This window comes from Phyllostomus hastatus, unplaced genomic scaffold (assembly GCF_019186645.2).
Source record: "Phyllostomus hastatus isolate PE091 unplaced genomic scaffold, TTU_PhHast_1.1 phas_contig_210, whole genome shotgun sequence".
NCBI classification, from domain to species: Eukaryota; Metazoa; Chordata; class Mammalia; order Chiroptera; family Phyllostomidae; genus Phyllostomus; species Phyllostomus hastatus.
Window position 1 is genome coordinate 32,899,652 of NW_025333737.1, and position 6,000 is coordinate 32,905,651.

The following is a 6,000-nucleotide window of genomic DNA, read 5'->3' on the forward strand; positions in this document are numbered from 1 at the left end:
CATGCAATAGGATATATACCCTTTTGCACTGGCTGTTCCCTCTGTCTGGAATGCTCTTCCCCTAGAATTTGGGTGACCGGGTCCTTCATTCAGTACTGTTCAATGTCACCTCCTCAGAGATGCCTTCCTTGACTTCTCCTTCTAGAACGGTATCACACATCACTTCCCCTGCCTTATTCTTCTGCATAGCACTTATCACCATCAGGAAGTGCTTTGTAAATATTTTTGTGTGTTTGTAAATCACTTGTCTTTCCCCCAGAATGGGAACACTGTGAGGAAGGGGCTTTGTGTACATCCCCGGCACCTACAATAGTTCCTGGCACTTAATAAGTGCTCATTTAATGATTGTTGAATGAATACGGACTGTTGGGAGAGGTTTCTTGCAGAGGGCTGCTTTCTGAACTTGGCTTTCAAAGGTGAACGACAGAGAGAAAGATGGCCACTCAGGGCACGACCAGGAGAGGAGAAATGGGGTGGGGGTGTGGGGAAGGGGCACTCACAGTCTCTCAGGGAGCAGCCCTCAAACCCATGCATGCCTTTCCGGGGCGGCACCTTGGACAAGTCACAGCGGTTGATGAGGCCGGCCTGATTTATGGCAGCGAGGCAGCTGACCAAGGAGATGAGCAAGGCCCGCGTCATCCTCGGAGGGGAGCAGGTGCGGCGGAGGTTTCCGCTGGTCTTCTCCGAGAGGCTGAGGAATCTGGAGAGAGCAGCCAAATGTCCTCGCTCACTCACTCGCTGCTGCCCGCCTGGCTGCTTCCAGTCTCTTCTCATTCGTTCTGTGGTGTTCTGGCTAGGGACGCGCAACCTCTGTCTAATCCCGAGGAAACACCGGACAAAGCCAAACAGAGGGAATGTCCATACAATAATTGGCCTGTATTCTTCAGAAACAGGCAATGCCGTGCAAACAGAGGGCGGGGCTGTTTCTGGCCCTAGTGGGGGTGGGGTTGTGTATCTTTCCCCTTAAAGTGTTCCTGAGGGCAAGGGTTCGGCTTCTCCATCCATCGGCTCGATGAGTCAGGCATGAAGCAGCTTCTGTCTGGACTAGGAGGCTACCCCGAAGGCCTTGCCTTCCCCCACGTCTTTTGTTCTGTCTCCTGAGACTCCCTCCGTACCATCCTGAGCTTGCCACCGTCCTTCCGTGTCTCTCCCCCACCCTACAGTTGCCAGATGTAGCCAACAGAATCATAGGATGCCCAGTTACTTTAGAAGTTCAGACAATTGACAAATACATTTTTTAGTGTTAAGTATGTCTCATGCAGCCCTACCCTGCCCTAGACTTGGGGGTGCTCCTTCAGACACAGGTGTCACCGAGCCTTGGGAGGCAACGAAGTCCCCTCTTGGGGTCCCCTGGGGGTCCCCAAGTGTTTCTGGCAGGTGTGTTTCTCCCTCCCCTTCTGCAGCTTACCTCTCTCCTACCCCCTGGTGACCCCAGGTCCCAGGTGGCTCAGGGGTGTCTGTGCGAGTCTGTAGAATGAAACTGTTTGGTGGGAGTCTCCTCTTTTCCATGAACTGTACTCTGGTCTGTGTTCTAAAGAAGGTGGGAGTGCTGCCCCCCACCCCCCGCCTTCTGGAACCCCTGCTCTGTGACGTCATCACCTTCCTGGAAATACTCTGGTCTTAACCGTAAGACGCCCGCAAACTGGGGCGTCTGGAGGCCTATTGCAGCTTCGGTCTGATGGCAGATGGGCCTCGAAGGATAAGTGACAACTTTGTGAAGACCACTGGGTGGATCGGGATGCGCAGCACGGGTGGTTCTGCCCGCCTTCTTCTCCTGGGAGCGGCCCTGCCTTTGAGGTTCCGCCCACCCCGGCGACAGTGCAGTTTGAGTCCAAACTGAGCGCAGCGGCCCAGCCCAGCTCGCAGGAAGGAAGCCCACAGCAGCCGACGGTTTGGACTCCTGTAGATATCGCCCACCGAGAGGAGGAGCCTCCGGAGGAGGAAGCCGAGCCCAGACCGGCTGCCAGCCCCGGCGTCCACCTTCCCCGGACACACCCTGGCCTTTCCTTCCCGCGGCCCTGCAACGCAGTGCACCCCATTCCTGTGAAAACAAGTCCGGGTTGGGTTTCTGACCCCTGCACCCGAAAGAGCGCCCCCTGGCAGGTCGGCGTGGGGTTAGCCATCTATGGAATGACGACCTGACCACCTGTCACCTCCCCGCGAAGGCCACACGTCTCAGTACCATTAGTCACCACGGGAGATACTGCCACCCACTGGAGCAACAAGGAGGCAGAAGAGTTTTGTTACCGGTGGCCACTCTGGCCTCTGCAACGGGATGGCGGGGCCTGACGGACAGAAAGTGGGGAGCGCTTCTGAGTGGGCAGCGCTGCCCACGCCCTCTGCCCGCAGGCGTCTCCCAGCGGGGCAGCCGCGCACTGCAGGTTGGGATGTGAGGCTGGGGGGGGGGCTGGGGTGGAGGTGGAGCGCTGGGAGGAGGGCATTCTTGGGGTACCACTGTATGAGCTAGCCCCCCCCAAATCTAACGGTGTCTCGGATGACCCAGATAAACTCTGATCTGTACAGGATTAGAGCCCCGGGCGGGAGGGAGGCTCCCCCAGCCCAGGACCCCATGCATGCTGGGGATTTGACCAGAGGAGGGTCTTCCTGCAGCTTACAGCCTTGGAGGGGATGGTGTCAGCCCTCAGAAGGGGCCCGGGAGGACTCTCTACCCCCACTCCCTCCGACGGGACAGACACGGACCCCGCAGCGGGTGCCCCTCCACCCATGGAACTGGAAAACCCAATCTAGGGTCCAAGAAGAAATTGTCGCTGTCGCAGCCCGGGGGCAGGAAGGCAGCTAAAGGCAACAGATCATCCGCCTGAATATGTACAAGTTGTGAATCAACGAACAAGCTGTTAAATGTGTTCTGTCCTCAGATTCTGACCGATATGCCTTTCAAAGGATAAACATTTGAAATGTATACAAACCTTTGGTTTATATGTGACTGAGAGGTAGCAAAACGTCAAAGACGACCGAATTGAATTTTCACTGAGCATGTCTGGGTTGACGGGCTGACCATGTTCAGATGAGTCATAAGTCCATATATAACTCATAAATGATTATAACAATTACATGAAATTTATTTTTTCTTATCTTCCTTTCAGCAAAATCTCTAATCATGTTATTGTCCAGATTTTAAAATATATTTAAGGATTAAAGACATAATTATATTCAAAGTACAAAACTTTAAATATATTTTTATAAAAATATAAATTTACATAAAATTTTTAATTTATTTTTTCCAAAAGTTACCTTTTTTAAAATATTGGAAAGTATTTAGTGATTTAAAAGGCAAAAATACATATTAAAATTAATACATAACACATTTTATATCAAAATTATTTATATAAGTCCAAACATTTAATTTCGCTCTTTGAAAGCTTAATTCAATTTTAAGGGTTAGGGTTAGGGTTAGGAACTTTCAATTTGAAAGTTTAGTTTAAAATAGACATAACTTTTAAAGCAAAAAATGTTAACATTCACAATCCTAGCATCAATGCCCATCTAGTTGCCAGTGTAAAGAATCATGTTATTCCGCCCTGGCTGGTGTAGCTCAGTGGATTGAGCTTGGGCTGCGAACCAAAGTGTCGCAGGTTCGATTCCCAGTCAGGGCACATTCCTGGGTTGCAGGCCATGACCCCCAGCAAATGCACATTGATGTTTCTCTCTCTCTCTCTCTCTATCTCCCTCTCTAAAAATAAATTTTAAAAATCTTAAAAAAAAAGAATCATGTTATTCCAAACTCTAGACATATAGACACTTTTAAAACTAATGTGTAATGTGAATTATATAATATTGCAAAAATGTCCTCCGTTTCCATTTACAACTGAGGGAAATACTGCACAAGCTCATGTGTGCCTCTGGAACCCCGCACAGGAGCAGACAAACACGAAGAAACTGGACACTCAGTGTTACTAGAAAATGCTACTTCATGGCACTCACATCGAGTGCCATCTGAGAGAAAAGCCCTGACGAAGTCGTTCATGTGTCCCCTTCCCTAAGAACACCCCCAGACAGCACCGACCGAGCAGGGGCCCCGTTGAGCTTTCACTGAACCTGTAAAGGCAGCTGCATTCCCCCCCAGGGACGCGGGGTTAGAGGTGGAGAAGCCCCTCCCGGGGCTCAAACCCTCTTCAACAGAGCGGGTGCACAGGCAGCGGCGCTGAAGGAGGTGAGGGTGCAGATCTGACAGGTGCCCTGAACCCCAGGGAAACACACGGGCACACAGTGACGCTTCAGACACACTCGCACCATGTGTTAATGAGACCGTGAATTTTTGGCTTTATTATCAGGCTCATACTTTGCCCCACAGAATGTATACCTTCTCACATACCTCCGGGGGTGTCCAAGCCTTTGGCGTCTCTGCGGCACGCTGGAAGAAGAAGAGTTGTCTTGGGCCACACGTGAAATACAGTGTAACATGTCATCACAAAATAATCTCATAATGTTCTAAGTAAACTTACGATTTTGTGTTGGGCCACCTTCACAGCCACCCTGGGACACATCGATGATAAACTAGGCTACAAATAATACCTCAGCTTCCCCCAAAGGAAGAATTATGTAGGCTCTGTACTCTGGCTGCCATTAAAAAAAAAAACAATTTCTTATGATTATAAACAAAACACATACACACACACTGCGCCCCGCCCCCACCGGGAGTAATTATTGGCCAAAGGCAAATTTAAATCTGGAGTAGCAGGTTTCTCAAACCATGAAAATGACATTAACATGTCAAGTTCATGAAATCATAAAGTTGATAACAGTTTATGAACAGGGGAGCAAGGGTCTGTCAAGGCTGAGAATTCCGGCGTCAGGCAGATTCAGAAGTGGGGGGAAACTGGCGCCCCCATCCTCCCCTTCCGTCCAACTCGCTGTGCAATTTACCCAGTGGCCACTAGAGGACAGCAGCGGCCCAGGTACAGCAAGTGGGAGCGGCAGGGCACAAGTACAAAAAAGAATTGCCTCCTCTCCTCTCTCTAGCCTGGGAGGTGGGAATCAGTGTCTCCATTTACACCGACCATCCTGTGCTACAATGTCTTTTAGCAGGGTGTCCTGCCCCCAGTGGGGCAGCCACCGTAGCCCCAGCCTGTCACCCGCAGGCCTGATGTGGAGTGGCTGCAGAGGGCACCCAAGAGGTGTGATTCTCCAGGAGCCCCTGGAGGCCCTCCCAGGCTGGGAGTACTCTCGGTACGGACCTTCCACCTTGCCCGAAACTCCGCCGTTTTAAAACAAAGCAAGGTTCCACTATCGGACATTGCAGCGTCACAGGCTTAGCCGGCCAGCCTGCAGAAGGAAACACGGCAAAGATCCTGTGTGTAAGGGAGAGGGAAGGGGGAGAGGTTTAACTGGGGGTGGGGAGGGGATGGTGGGGCGCTTACAAGATGCCAGATGGAGGCCTCTGGGTAGAAACGGTTGCTGACCATACCGAGCCCTCCCAGCGTGTGGGGTGGGGCAGAGAACGGAGGCCGAGGTCAGTGGGGGACCCACAGCTTAGGCCCAGGCGCCAGGCTGTAGCTGCGTACACCTCGACCGCCCTAGGTCCTGGGGCTTGGCTGTGGGGAGGGAGGAGCCACAGGGCCTCACCGCAGGGCCTGACTTTGGTGAGCACCTGCTGCCGCAGCCACGGTGGGCATTTTGTAGCTAACCAGGGCATCAGCCCAGGAAGAAGCATCAGGGAGAGAGAGCAGGTGCGCCACCTGCTGCCTGGTGCTGCAAAAAGCGTCCCCAAGATGATGCATCCAGGGCTGGGCTGCCTTTTCCCAGGAGGCAGCGAAGTGGCTGACAGCAACCGCCTTTCTCCTTCGCTTCAAAAAGTTATTTTTAAAAATGTTACTATGGAATCACATGCACACAGAAAAGTACAGAAATCGTAAACATACACTTCAGTGACTTTCACATAAATACACCCAAATAGCCAGCACCCAGATGGAGAAATAGGACATGGTCACAACGCCTGAAGGCCTGGAGTGTCCCCTTCCAGCTGCTGCTCAGCCACCCTCC